At 30.9% G+C, this 16,541-nt stretch overlaps 1 pseudogene; it reads left to right on the plus strand.

Moving 5' to 3' along the window:
* The window catches only part of LOC136985431 (cell adhesion molecule Dscam1-like), a 205,500-nt pseudogene that overhangs the window by 139,208 nt on the left and 49,751 nt on the right, over positions 1-16,541 (plus strand).

A 16,541-nucleotide genomic window follows, 5' to 3' on the forward strand; every position in this document is an offset into this window, starting at 1 on the left:
TCAGGAGTAAAGATGAATAGCAATAGGAAAAGCAAAGCTTTTGAATTGAATTTCAGATTGAAATTCCAAAATCACATGGGAGCCCGATATAGGTTTCTCTAAATTCTGATTTCTGAATAATCATCTGTTTTCATGTGGGAATGGATTAAAACTTAACAGTTGAATCTACTCTTTGTCAATTACACTTATAAGAATTGGCAAAAAAAAAGGCGATTGTCCAGCTTTACATGAACAAATTATGTTGTCGATTTTACAAGATTTTTCCTTAAGCCCTGATCACACTATGCGATTTTCAGCCGCGCAGACAACTGCGACCACAACAAGCGCGAGTCGTGCGTGTCTTCTCGTGGTCACACATTGTTCGTTGACATTGCAACTCGGAACACGTGACCCTATAGTAAACCAATAAAATTACAGTAGCTTGTTTTTGTCTACTTTCGTGAGTTTACTGACATTTTACGTTCTACTTCAGAGTATTTATGGAATTTTAGCTACTTTTCTTATTAAAATAGCAAGCAGTTTGTTTTCTGGAATGAATAAAAGAAAAAAGGTGCTAATTTTGTTAGAGCTGGTGAGAATATACGAAGAGAAAAGTAAGAAAAAACGTTCATGCTGGGTTAAAACTTGGCAAAATGAAAATCAACAGGCTAAACAATCGTGCTTTCACCAGCTGATGAATGAATTAAGGCTTTCAGATGCCGAAGATTATAGCGGATATGAATATAATTTACGAAACGTTTCGCCTAAATTATATATAAGTATAGTTTGGCATATCAATTTAGAGTGACTCATAATTCGATATTAGTCATTATCCCAGAAGTTTTGGATGCTATTTATCAATCTTATAAAAGTGAATATTTGAGGGTAAATGTTGTTTAGAGGAAAGCTTGAATGATATAATTCATTTATAATCGATATATTTTTTCTTTTATATAAGCATTTATTTTATTCAATTGTATATTACTAAAAGTAATCAAACTTTTTAAAATAAATCTAACAATAACTTTTATAAATTCAGATTTGATTTAAATGCTATATTTGATATAAATGTACTGAAACTGAGTTAATACAAATGTTATAATCAAGATATGTTGACAAATATACAACACAAAGTATGACGTGGCACAAAGACGTTTTCTGATTGGATGTGCATTTGCAACCGTCGCAAGTAGAACAAACTTTTTGTTTCTAGTTGCAGTTGCAGTCGCGCCAGTTTTCGAGGGGGGATTACTAGTTAATGGGAACAGCCATCGCGGTTGCAGTTGCCCGCACGGCTGGAAATTGCATAGTGTGACTAGGGCTTTAAAGTTTAAAATGCCAGTAATTTTTGTGGGACAATGTGTGCATTTATGTTCATTTACTTGTGATTAAATGAAATAAAGTAAATTAGACTTATTAATACAATTCTAATTTTATTTTGATCTTTAAAGTCACATCTTGTCTTATATGTGAGGTCGTCTTATAATTATAAATACCATATTTACTCACATATAATAGAAAAAAAATTTATTATGAAAGCATCTTTGAAATTTTTTTTCTTTTTCTTGCTTTTCAACCCAAGCAAATAATTTTTTTGTTTTACACGTTGGCATATTCTCAATACAATATAATAATGAATTATGTAAGCTAGTATTTCTTCTGCATGTTATTTACATGGAAATTGCAATGCCTTGTGGTATAAAATATGTTTTATGCAGTCTGCATAAACAGCTTTTTCTTCACAGTTTTGTATTTATAGCCAAATCCATAGTTTTGGTCTATTTTTCACATTATCAAGTTCAGCTTCTTTTAAATTGAAAAAAAGAACTGCATGTAGAAAAATGCTTCAATGTAAACTTGACATTGTTTTTTCTCTGTAGACATTTTCTACATAAAACTCTTAGTAAATAATTCTGTCTCAAACTTGTGTTTTGCTGTAATCGAGTTTCATAATCAAAAACAGCATCACATTCTGGAGGTATCTGAATTAAAAGAGTGCCATGCTTTTTTTAATGTTATTAACTAGCTGACCCGGCCACGCGTTGTTGTGGCTCAAAATGTATCTATTATAAATGTATAACACTTCCCCCGTGGGGGAATTTCAAAAAATCCCTTCTTAGTTACATTCTCTTGACGTACCCTATTAAAACGCAATCAAAAACGCATCTAAAATAGTATAATAAAAGCCGAGTTCTTCACAGTAAGCCTTAATCTCGTCACTTTTCCCGCTGGGGAATATCGAAAAATCTCTTTTTAGTGTATATTCTGTTGACGTAATCTATTAAAACGCAATTAAAAACGCAAAAAACCGCATGTAAAATAGTATAATAGAAGCCGAGTTCTTCACGGTAAGCCTTAATCCCGTCCATCTCCTCCCACTAGGGGGAATTTCGACATGTATATTATATAAAAACACGTGCGTATTCGAATGCAACGCTGTGTCAAAATTTCAAAGGAATCGGTAGGAACAAACGAACGTTATATTTTATTTACACTTATATTATACGTATTATACGTTATATTAAATATTTTATTTATATAGATAGATAGAAAATGATCTGCTTCAGTCCATTCCCACAGAAAAGCAGAATGCCTCACAGAAAAGCAAACTTAGGTCGTCAGAAGGTAGCGCCATCTGTTGGACATAAAAGCCTTAATCCATATATAAATATATTTTTTAAAGGGGGGAAATGGTGTAGGGGTATGAAAAATAGATAGTAGCCGATTCTCAGACCTACTGAATATGCATATAAAATTTGGTAAAAATCGGTAAAGCCGTTTCGGAGGAGTACGGTAACAAAAATTGTGACAGGAGAATTATATATATAAGATATAAGTGGTTTTTATTGAGCCAAAGGTTTCTGTTGTCAAAAGCTGAAAATATATCAATTCAAACACTGGTTTTTGTTATTAATAGTACATTTTCCATATGCAGATGGTTTTATTGAAGAATAAATCATCAACAATTGGTACAAGTGTGCAAATATTGCTTTGTTGGTGATCATTTCCCTCACCAGCTTGATGAATTGTACCAAAGAAGTGCTAACATAAAAAAATTAAGCCAGTTGATGCAGATTTTTTACTTTAACTTGTATGCTTACCTTAAGTGTATTTTGATTGAAATTACAGATATGTTTTAACCGGAAAAATTAATCAGATCTATAGCTGACAGTAAAGTAACTCACAGACCTCAGCTATTTGGATAGTTAAAAACTCTTCTAGTAGAATTTACTTGTTTTTTACACTGTTTTCTCGGGTGTTCAGTCATTTGAGATTATCTTTAAGTATGTACAACAGAAATAATAAATAACCAGTTTTGTTAAATTATTAAAAAGAAAACTATAAAAGTCACAAAAAGCAAAAAAGTAAAAATATGGAAATATTTTTATCTTTGCTGTAGAACATTTGATTCTTTCTCACATCTTGTGAAGGAAATTGTCTATTAAGAGCATCAAAAAGATCATTTACTGTATATTTCCGCAGATAAGACGATAGTTGAATCATAAAAAAAGACCCTGAAAATCCGGGGTTGTCTTATAGGACAGATACAAAAAAATTAGATTGAAATTTGTATAAATTAAAACCATTATAAAAAAACGGACAAACCGTAATTATTTACTAGTAGAGAGTAGGGCATGTCCACAAAATAGAATAGCCTGTACGATGTTTTTGTGAATAGTGAAGGTCGTTACCCAAATGCCCGAATCAGTGCGAATGTTTGCAACAATAGCAAGGCAGAAAATAAAATTTGTTCATTTGAAAAATTACGGAATAGGACATAATTCCATATACACTATACAGTATTATTATCCAGAAGATGATTGCTGATCTAAACTAAATTCATAGGCCATTGATAGTTTAGGGGTCATCTTATAGGACAGATATAGGCTAAAACTATAAAACTTTTACGAAAATTTATACCTCAACTTATCCGTGGAAATATACAGTATATGTTTTGTGAATCCGATAGTTGGACTCTCAGCAGTAATATTGATGTCATTCCTATGAGCAAACAGCTTCAGTCCATCTGTAATTGAGTTGCTAAATACCTATAAGACAAAATAAAGTATTTTAAAAATAAATTCAAAATTACTTAAACCATGTTATTTTTAAGATAAATTGTAAATACTTAGATAAACCTATTATCCATTGTATACTTACTTATTCTAATAGAAACATGTTTGGGTAGCCAATTTAACTTTCCTTTTTTAAAAAGTGTTTGGATAAATGTGATTAGTAGTTTGTTTGGGACAAACTTTTAAGTATCCTGTTCTGGAATCCAGGGCAAGTGAAACTTGATAATGTTTCCTTTTAATGATATCATTCAAAACCTAAGTAAGTAAATAACTAAATAAATAAGTTACTGTTAAAAAATAATCTATTTTTTATAAACTTATTTAAATACTATATGTGCAAATTATGTCCATTAAGAAGCCATTTTCTGATTGTCTTTATAAGATGAGGAGTATCAGAAAATATGAAAATTCTTCTGTTGTCATCTGAATGATACATGAAGTAATGTTTAGCATCACCTAAAACAAAACATTACAATGCTATGTAAAACAGGGCTTATCAAACTGTATTGGAGCATTATAAAATTGAGGTCACATTAAGAAAAGACTAGTTTTATTTGTGGGATGCATTTTGGTCTTCATTGGACCCTCTTCAGCAACTGTTACATAAATACTACCTGCAATATTTTAACTTAATTACTAAAGATTACCAGATGGCTGTACAGACATACACTACTAACTGTCTATATAATGTTTAGTAATTAAATTAAAATATTGTAGATATTAGTACTTATGTAATAGAAGCTGAAGAATGTCTAACGAAGACTAAAATACATCTCACAAATGAAGTTAGTCTTTTCTTGATGTGATCTTGATTTTCTAACACTCCAATACAGTTTGATAAGCTTAGTGACGTTTCTTCCCCAAACTCTGTCTCGTTGAGTTGATTTGCAGTATTTATCATGACTAGATATAATTGTGATCCAGGTTCAGTGAAAGCACACCTCCACACTCAAGATAGACAATATATACAGTTTATTTACAAAATATATATAGAGAGTATACAAGTTGGAAAACACAGTAAATACAGAATACACAAAGTGTGGTGCCTCACGTACTAGATTGGCTTTCAGGAACTAGTAAGCTCTGGAGAGGCTTCAGCCTGTGGAGCTCTGGTATCAGCACTTATCTGTCCCTGAGATAGAGAGAACATACTTCTCTGGTAACTAAACTCAGCAGGCTTTCCAAGTGTCTGAGACTTCCATGTTACCAGTCTCAAGCTCTTCTCTTCCCTCTCCCATTCGCTCCGCAATTTAAGGATTTTTTGAATGGAAACTTCCAACCAATTACAAATCTTCCTTGCGCGAACAGCTTTCACCCAGATCCACTTTTATCGGACAAAAGTGAAGCTTACATTTACGTCTCTGATATTCCAACTCACTTGTTTACAGCCAGGAGTTTCACCATCTGGCAAATGGTCTATCACTGGACCACACATGGATCCAATTAGCAAGATCGGCACTTCTTTTGTTTCCTTTCTGTTTACAAGTCAATACTTTACAAGCCTTATATATTTCTACCAATTGGGAGTTTGAGATAATTATGTAATTGATTAGAGGCAAGAAGTTTACAACTATATATGTAAAATAGCTTAGATAAACTTAAAAATTTGATGGTAATTTGTTTATTGAAGCTTTCATTTATGCCCAAAAATTTCCACATACTTCTGTTAGTAGCATTTCAGTCTTTAATAAGGGGTGCAAAATGTCTGTCGTAAATTAAATCTGTTGACTTAGCAAATCATCCCACAAAAGACAGACTTTATGTCACTTCAATAATAATTCCAGATCTTTAAATTCTTTAAATCTGCATTTCTCAACTGGTGGTTAGCAAGACCCTAGGAGTCTGTGGAACTCTGTGAGGGTCTCTGGTTTATCATGGTGTAGGGGTTTTAAGGGTTTGTGATATGAAAAACATTGTGAACCACTGCTTTAAATAAACATACTTTCTCTGAATGTGTGACATATTCTTCATTGCATCCAGTCACAAAACATGTTTTGCCTATCATTAAACTGCACATTTCTAACTAATTTACTAAGAAAGACACTTTGCCACTAGCAAATGAAGCAAATATTGGTACCCAAATAATTTTCATAAGTAGTCATAAATCATAGGTAAACAAAACTAATTTTTTTCACGCATATGAATTTAATAGAGCACACAGTTACATGAAAAAATAGCCAACTACAACTATTGTGCCTTCTGGTAGACAATATGTGAAGAAATAAATAATCTTGGACAGTTTTGAAACAGAGCTCTCTTACCTTTCTTTCTTACACCCCGATTCCAAACACTAGGTTTGTTTATGTTCAGTTAACCAAATACTGGGTTTTTGGCTATATTTCATGCCATCACTTTCAGTTTATTTTGTTTATCTGATAGCAAGTGGCATTATCCATAGCTTATTATTAGCTTCTTTAGCCAAGATGTTAAATTACTTGACAAGTTGTTTCTGTTACAGCATTTTCATAACCTTTCCTCTTAAGGTTTTGTTATAATAGAAATTGTTTCAATTAAACAACAACTGATTGACTCACAATCCATGCCTCTTGTAAATGTATCATACAAATTACATAAGAACCATTCTAAAATTGTCATAGCAAAAAGTTTTGATCTTTCCTGAAGTAAGAATTTTCCTTTCAGTATTTTTAACAATCACAATGTATTTAACTTTATTTTTCATTTGAAATGCTCTTATACGTAGTAAATCTTATTCTAAGTAATTGTATGCTGTAAGTCAGTGGTTACAAAGTGGATGCTACCATCTCCTGGGGCAGTGAGTAAATCTAGATAGGTGAAAAAAAAAAGCAGGGTTTTGGAGGCAAGGGTTTGGGTCACTGACAACCTCTCTCTTTCCTCAATTAAAATGGGTAAGAAGAAACATTGAATTTAATGATTTCCAGAAGTGAAAAAGAATGTATGGTAATGTGGGATTCATAGAAAAGTTTTTCTAAAAATTCCAGCCTTTCTCACACAAGGTAAAACAGGTTGGTTGCATTGGGGTACCAGTTTATGGAACCAAGGGGGTGATGGAAATCACTGCTGTAAGTTAAGTAAATAGTTCAGTTTAGCATAAGCATAGGATGCATGCTGTATCTAATTCTTGATGTAAAGTTATAAATACTTAAATTAAAAATTTTGCATTAATTCGAATGCCAAGATACTGGTGAGAACTATAAGCAGAGCTATGCAACACACCAAAAATCCTGAAAAATCAAAACTTCTTCATGTTTTAATTTAAAAAATAAAATGCTCTGTGCTGCTTATTTTTTAAAATTAAAATTAGAACACTAAGATAAAAGTTGGAACAAAACAATTTTAATGTCCATTGTGTGAGAAACTGCAGGCTCCAGGGGTGTATCTAGGAACCACTTACTTGGCAACAGTCTGCAAAGACCACTCACGTTGTCGTTTCAGATGGCTAGAGGGTAAAAATGAGTGGGGAGCACATTGGTAAGTTGACAGGTGTCTTTCCGAAAATATATAGACAGGTTGACAGGTTTAACAATAAACAAAGAATTTATTAAATGTCTAAAGCTAATTTACAGTTGGATGATACAAGTTCAAAGGTTACATGGTGTTAAATAGCAATTACAAAAATATAATATTTACCAAGACTGGGCGACTAGTCTCTGCACTATATCTCGTGCCTAATTTCTATGTCTCACAGAGAGAGAGAGTTCCCAATTTGAGCTAGCATATACCTCTCAATGGACTTGGAGAGCTGTATGTGATGATCGATCTTTCTATGGAAGTAGCGTAAGTCCTGGATGTCTTCTACTGTTATTCCAGGAGACCAAGATGAACACTAATTCAGACATAACTTCCTGAGACGACTTGTCTTGAGCTTCCAGTTGCCCGTGCTTTTATGTCATTAGTGTGGGAAAGGAGTCCGTTGTTTACATTCCAAGTCGCAGGTGTGCAAGTTGCAATTTTCGCCACCTCATTTCATAAGAGACCGAGTCTTTTGCAACAATCCATCAACTTTCCCATCTACATGTTGACAACCGAGGTGACATCCAAACCAATATTATTCACTAGTTTTTCTATCGGCAGATGCTTACATTAAACTCTCGAAAAACTAATTAAATAGTTACAAATCTCTAAAAATTCGGGCCTGTAAACTGTCAGGCTCACAATTGCATATGGATTAAATCATTTATTTAAGTACAAAATTTTTGATTTTTCTGGTTTTTTGATGTGTTGTGTAACTCTGCTTTTGTTTTAATTTCATGTATTTATTAAATAATTATAATTATAAAAATATATGAAGCCATAATGTTGTAAATGCCAAAAAACAAACTTTTCAGGAGAGGTAAAATACACTTTTTCTAGTGAATGAATTAATTTCAATTTTACAATAAAATGGTAAAAAACTTGCTATGTTACAAATTCTTTTGAATATCAAAATTATGTAAATAAATGCTGTAGCATTTTAAGCACCAAAAGTCACATGACTTGCATTTTAAACATTATGACTTCACACAAATTCAACTTCAAAATACAGCCACTTACAGTGCCACTATTGCCACAATATTTTTTGCAGCAGAAAACATTGCATTTAGAATTCAATTCTTCAATGAAACTTATTTAGAGAAAAATGACATTTACAACATTATGGCATTACACTCTTATAATTTCTTTATGATAAAGTATAAACAATAAATATGAAGAGTATACAGTATAATTAATACTGTTAAGCACATTAACATACTTTTCTGCAACAATTTTTCAGATAATACAGATATGACAAATATGTAATTAAAATCAAAAAGTCATTTTTTGTTGATGTCTTCATGACATAATAAAATGTGATGAGCTGTCTTGTTGTTTACTTAGCAAACAGATGCAAAAGACAAAGGATAATCAGATCAATAAAATAAAATCAATTTCATGTGAAGATTGTATTATCTCTGAGTATGATTTTTGGTTTTGAATGTGATTATCTTCCTGATTTATTACAATGAAATCACCTTTCTTTAAGAACTTTCTGGATTCATTAGTGGACCAGACTTTCAAATTTCTTTAAATCAACAATATGTCTAGTTTCATTGTGTCATGTCAAGATGACTGTTGATCTGGTCTGACTCCCAGGTTCAGACTATTAATAGTTATTGATTATCTAAGCTAAAACATCTTAAGTCTAAAATATATTTTAAAACAAATGTCAGCTTTAAAATGTTTACTTAAGAACCAATGGACTTGTAAACAATATATTTCATTCACGAGTAGAACTAAATGGGTATGTTGGCATCTTTGTTTTTGCAACTGCCCGATACATTAAGAAGTCTTCATGACAAGATGTCTTATTTATGTGACAAAAACTAATCAAGATGAAAAAGTCACTTTTTGATGTGGAAAAGTTACTAAACAATAGTATTTATTTATTGTTTATATTTTATGATAAAGAAATTATAAGAGAGTATATTTAATACATTTTTATAATTTGCTTTAATTTCATATATTGGGTATTATATACAGTATGTAAGTATCCTAATTAGTTTTTGATAAACTAATAGGATATAATTTACTATATACAAAAGCATTTGGAGCAAAAAATAAAGTTAAATATATCAGAGAAAGGAAATTCTTACTTTAAAAAAGATCAAAACTTTGATGTCTTTACAATGTTTGCATCTGACAGCTGACAGGCAAATACTTTTGACATCACGCTAGAAAATTCTACTCTTAACTATCTAAACCCCATTTCATGTCCTGTTTAAAAACTTAAAAAATTAATAAAATGTTTATTAAAAGTTAAAAATTATAGGATGTAATACAACAATATTAAAAAATATATTTAAAAACTATTTTAAGCATTTACACGTTCAATAAATAAATTGCTAAGTTAAGGAAACCAATAGGTTTATTCGAAAAATAGTTCTTGGACCTATTTGGTTCATCATTATCTTTTTGTGTAGAACTTATATTTTGTATTAACAGTTGATTCTGAAAGAAATTTTACACAAAAAGGTAATGATGGATAAAATGGATCCAAAAAATATTTTTCAAATAAACTTATTGGTTTCCTTAACCTAGCAATTATAGAATTTTGAACATAGTTCTTTATCAAAGAATTGTCTGAAACATGATACTATGTTTGTAATCAAATTTGGTAGTTTAAACATAATATGAAACAATTTTTAAAGTTTTATTATTTGTATAAGTAAAAATAATAATATAAAAAATATTTCAAAATAACTTTCATGCATTAATTATTATTTTGCAATACTAAGTTCCAGGTAATTTTATAAAACATTATATAATGGGCACTAATAAAGTAAATTTTAAAAAAATATTAAAAATTATGCAATAAAAAAAAATTTATTGCATAATTTTTTTCCTGCTTGTTGCATTAATTTTTTTTATATTGTAATTAATATTGTAAAGTAGACATACAAAATCAAAATTTTATAAAAACATGAGTGAATATTGGAATTTGTTTATATTTCTTTTTAAATTAAAGGACTAAAAAGAAATTATTGTTCACAGATTTAGTTGCATTCTCTTTCAATTTATAAAAAAAATATACTGAATAGAGAGTGTTGTGCAAACACACAAAAAAGAGTGCATTTGCTCTTTATTATCTCCAATAGTACATATGTTGCTAGTAATAATTGTTTGTGAAAAATATCAGTTTTAAAATAACATGGCACAACTTAAAGAAACAAATATATGTAAAATAGTACAGGTACTCCTCACTTTACGACCTATCTGCTTAACGACCACTCACACTTATGACCAATCAAGTTTTGACCTGCAATTCGGGGAATCCCCTTTCTCAGCTTGAGTGTCAATCAGTGGTGAATGGTGACATGCACACTAAGCATATTATAATAGGCTTGTGCCATATTATAATTGTCTTATAAGTACTATAATATGCTAATAGCATACTATAATAGTCTTTTTATGAATAAATTTGAAGTTTGTTGCATAATTTGTATAATTTTACAATGATCCTATATTCCCGGCACAAACTCCTCATTTATCGACCAATTCACTTAACAACGTAGTCGTTGGAACAGAACTCGGTCGTAAAGTGAGGAGTGCCTGTACTGAGCCAGATAGCACTTAAATTAATTTGCCATTCAGATTGCCATGATCATCTATAAAAGCATCAAAGATTGAACTTGGCATTTTTCAGTACATAAAATGTTTTACTTGTTTGAAATTTCAGAATTAATAAGTGTATAGATATATAATAATATTAAATACTAGAAAAATTATGATCAAATTTATATCATTAATGTAACATTGATATTGTTATTTAATATTTGTATTCAGTGTCAATGATATATCAATATTAGTAAGAAATTGTATGCAGTATTGGATTAAATTTTTCTTAACTTCAAAATTTGATATTGTAATAGTATAAATACTAAAATATCTAGTAGTCTGAGATTCTAAGATTTTGAATGGTGTTAATTATTAATAATGGAAATTAAAAACTATGCTTATTAATATAATATTTACCGATTTTTGTTAACTTTGACATTTGCATTGTTTTTTTTTTCTTGAATATATTATGAAAGGCATATATAATAAAAATGAAACATAGCAAAAGGTTTCATAACTGTATTGTAAATATTTCAACTTTTACACTATATTTTTAAAAATTTTATTTATAGATCCTCCCATTTCTCCAACATTAATGTTGGTTTCCACAACAGCAACATCTATTCATTTGAAATGGAATTATTCTGATAAAGAAGATAGTCCTGTAACAGGTTGAGTATAACATTGGATTTAAAAAATTGTAGGCATATTATACTAAATAAATGTATAAATTATAATATCAATATAATCTAATTTTTTAAATTAAAAATCATTATAAAAATTTTTAAATTTCAGGATATTTTCTCTATCATATGAAACAGCATGGAACTTGGGAAGAAAGACAAGTTCCTAGTCATCAAACAACTTACACATTTCATGATTTATCTTGTGGAACTCATCATCAGTTTTATATTATTGCATTTAACACTGTTGGTAAAGGAAAACCAAGTGATGTGATTGGAATTAAAACACAAGGGTCTGGTATGGATTTCATTTTAATTTTTTTATTAATGAGAAAATGCTATTTTAGTTGAAACATTTATACATACCTATATATTTTTTTTCATTAATTATAAATGACCATAATTATTTTTATTGGCATATATCATCATTATTTAAAATCAAATAATTTGGATCTCAAAGAAATGCCACACATGTCCTTTCAAAAAATTTTGTACTTTAATCATACATGCTATAACACAAGATAAATACATAAAAATTTTGTGTACATTTTGAAAGTGAAAATAATTACTAATTTTGGATAATAATTTGAAGAATGTACTGTACTTGAATTTGTGTTTTGAGAATGTAGGAAAATATGTTTAAATATATAAAAATTATCCAAAATTGTTACTGCACAACAGGAGAAAACAATGATGATACAAGTAAAATCTAACTTTGAAATTCCAACAAGAGATTTATTAGAATAAAAACGTTTTCAACCCAAACTTTGTTATGTAAATGAAGATCACTTTCAAAAATAACATTGTAACATTAAAGAACATATAAATAAAAAATTATTTATTATTTACCCATATTACAGTTATATTTTATTTTTTTATACCTTATGCATTCTGTTTCATAAACTTTATATCATATGTTGTTTTAAATTTTTTATTTTATTACTTCACATTAATTCACAATGTGTTTTGTAACTGAAGATGATCAGTAAATTTTGTTGAAAACGTTTTTATTCTAATAAACTTCTTGCAAGAATTTCAAAGGTTAGATTTTTCTTCTATTATATAAAAATTAAATATTTCCTTATTCTCAGTTTATTTTGTTATCATTTGAAGAAACACATATACAATTACAGTCAACATATACAATCAATATTATTATTGAGCTAACTTAAATTGCTCAATATCTTAATTAGGCTTATTGGTTACTAATTATAAATTGAGATGATTCTAATTTCTATTTATAATGGTTGTATACATCTTTTCTAAAATTTTTGCTTTAGATTGAGAATACCATGAATAATTTGGATACATGTGTTTTTTATTCTATCAACTTAAAGAGTACTAATCTTTATGATAAATTCTTTGATTTCAGATATTTAGTTGTCACACAATGTTTATTACTAAATAAATACAACACTTACTTGAGCCTGTGACTGGTGTGAAAATAAACAAAATCAAATCAACAAATGTTTTCCGAACACCTTCCGTGTCCTTCCTCAGATTAAAATGGCTGGATTCTTTTTTATAACACCGTTCCGAACTTTTAAAAAACGAATTTGAACGATGACAGTTCGATTGTGTAATGCCCATTGCGCAAGCGCTGTACCCGTCGTGTTCCCTACTGTTCTGAATCGTCTTTCTCCCGTGTGTTTAGATATTCTTGCATTGCATTCTTTTTTAATCTTAGGGTCACATGACCCCATGTGTCATCAGACCTCAATCAAATCTCCAGGCATCCTCTTGTGATGAAGCTTGCCAAGCAAGCGAAAGAGCCATCTCCTCACGTGAATTAATGCATGTCGTTGTAGTTTGTGCTTTATGAATCTCTATCACTTCTCACCATTTGAGGTGGTCTATCCGGGGTGTTTTGATTATTAGTGTGGCTCCCGCGAAGTCCACATTAATGCCCAATTCAGAAGCATACACCGTGAGTGATGTGGTAGCTCTGTTATATCGTATATCTGCCTTTTGCTCTTTAAATCTGATTTCCATTGAGCATTTCATTGATCCTATATAGATCAGATTCCTATTAAACCTCTCTTCGGGATTCGGTAGACGCCCGGCATTCTACTCAGGTCAGATGGGTCATTTCCATTACATAACATAATGTAGATAGTTGGGCCTTTCCTGTAAGCAATGGACCTTACGTCTTTTGGCGATAGATGCGTATATGGATTTCAAGGTCAGGTTGTATGTGAGGGATATTCTCTCCATCTCCGTATCCTGGTTGTTATCCTGTGCCATTGTAGGTGTTTTTTGGCGCTCTGATATTCTTGGAATAATATTGGGGTAGCTGTGTATATCCGCAATCTTTTCAATGTGGTTCAACTCGTTCTTAAGTGCTTCTTGAGTAGATGAGTGCGTGTATGCCCGTCTGACCAACGATCTAAAGGCTGCTATTTTGTATTGGATAAGGCAGATGTACGATATAACAGAGCTACCACGTCACTCAAGGTGTATGCTTCTGAATTGGGCATTAATGTGAACTTTGCGGGAGCCACACTAATAATCAAAACACCCCGGATAGACCACCTCAAATGGCTAGAAGCGATAGAGATTCATAAAGTGCAAACTACAACAACATGCATTAATTCACGGGAGGAGATGGCTCTTTCGCTTGCTCGGCAAGCTTCATCACAAGAGGATGCCTGGAGATTTGATTGAGGTCTGATGACACATGGGGTCATGTGACCCTAAGATTAAAAAAGAATGCAATGCAAGAATATCTAAACACACGGGAGAAAGACGATTCAGAACAGTAGGGAACACGACGGGTACAGCGCTTGCGCAATGGACATTACACAATCGAACTGTCATCGTTCAAATTCGTTTTTTAAAAGTTCGGAACGGTGTTATAAAAAAGAATCCAGCCATTTTAATCTGAGGAAGGACATGGAAGGTGTTCGGAAAACATTTGTTGATTTGATTTTGTTTATTTTCACACCAGTCACAGGCTCAAGTAAGTGTTGTATTTATCTAATATACACCCCGGTGTGTATGAGGAGGATATGTTTATTACTAATGTATTATGTCTAATAGGTATCAAGAACAGACTGTTAAAACATATGAAGTTAACAATTATCATCAACTCATTTTTGTAGTGAAAAGGATTGGTAATTTTTCAATGATTGAATGCTTAAAAATTACTAACAAATAATTTTTATAACTAAAATATATAGAACATAAATACTGATATTTTTATTATAAAATACAATACTTTTTATTGGGGCATTTTCTTTTGTTTAAACTATTGTTAAGATCCTTATTAGATCTGAGCCTACAGGTCTGAGGAAAAAAATAATGAATCAGCTATAACTAAATGAATTTCTTTAATAATAACACAGTACTTAACAAGCAGAGGGCACATAAGACAATAACCCTCATGTAAAGTGTATCTCACGTACAAGGAAATTCTGCCTTTCCTGCATTCTCACATAACAAGGATATTTGCCCAATTGTCGCATCCTTCAGTTTATTTTTCTCCTGTTTATCTTCTTCCCTTTTGATCAGTCATGAGGTTACCTCTAGATGGAAATGGATTGAACTCACATTTATCCACACGTGTCTTCCTAATGTCTCAACAGCGATGCAAACGAGAGAAAAAAAGGTGCTCTTTTACACACAGTCCTTCTATTTATAATTTCCGGGCTGGACATCCATCTTCCACACATGACTTACCATCCAACCAATCCCGTAGCTCCCCCACTCACCCAAGGGGAAGATGGTACGAGCAAGGAAGAGCCATGTGTAACAATAAACAGGAAAACTCGATACAACAAAAAAAAGGAATAAAAATAACGTGATACATAGATACACAAATATATACATACATAAACAATTAGAATAATACATACAGTTGAGTAGCAGAGCACTACACTATGCTGTTCAGCAACTTTTCATTTTTTTGAAGTTGCAGTAGTAATTGATTGATCAGATATAATTCACATATCTGATTAACAGCAATAAATTCTAAAATAAATTTTGCATTTATTTCTGCTGTTACAGGATATTACTAACGTGTAAGCTTCAATTGAATCCACACTCAGCAGAAAGAATAATTACTAAAAATCATTACCAAACACCTTTGGCTGTTGACATACACTTACTTGCTCTACACTAATGCTTTCAGCTTAATGCTTAGGCCATCCTCAGGTGATCATATGGAATGTTATAGCAAATAAATGTGTTTCAGCAGCCAAAGGTGTTTTTACATGATTACTAAAATCATGTCCACTTTTTTACCTGTTTACTCAATAATTTTATAGACAATACATACGGGATGTGTCTTCTCATTCAGTCATTTCAAACGCACTTGAATTTTTAAAAAAAATTTTTGTAAACTTACATTTTATAAAAATTAGCCAGGACAAATTTATTTTTTACATGTTGTTACAGATTATTGTTAAATTGGTGGAGTTATATAAATGCTATAAAACGAAACTTATAAAATAAGAGGTGTTTTTTAACGTATTTTTTCCTAGGTGATTAAATTTTCAAATTAATACTTTAAAATTTTTGAGAATAATATCCTGACTGAAAATGAGTTGCCAAAAGAGAAAGGAATACTTTTTAATTGCCTGAATTGTCTGGTTACCATAGTCATTAAAAATAAACAAAACAACCAAATCTAAGCTCATCTGAGATACTAGTCATAGTCAAATTATACAATGGTTTAAGAGAGCAACACTCATGTATGTTTAATAAAAAGTCAAAAATTAACACAAAGACATTTGTTTGATGCAAACAAAAG

This window comes from Centruroides vittatus, unplaced genomic scaffold, assembly GCF_030686945.1.
Source record: "Centruroides vittatus isolate TY-2023 unplaced genomic scaffold, ASM3068694v2 contig_970, whole genome shotgun sequence".
Taxonomy (NCBI): domain Eukaryota; kingdom Metazoa; phylum Arthropoda; class Arachnida; order Scorpiones; family Buthidae; genus Centruroides; species Centruroides vittatus.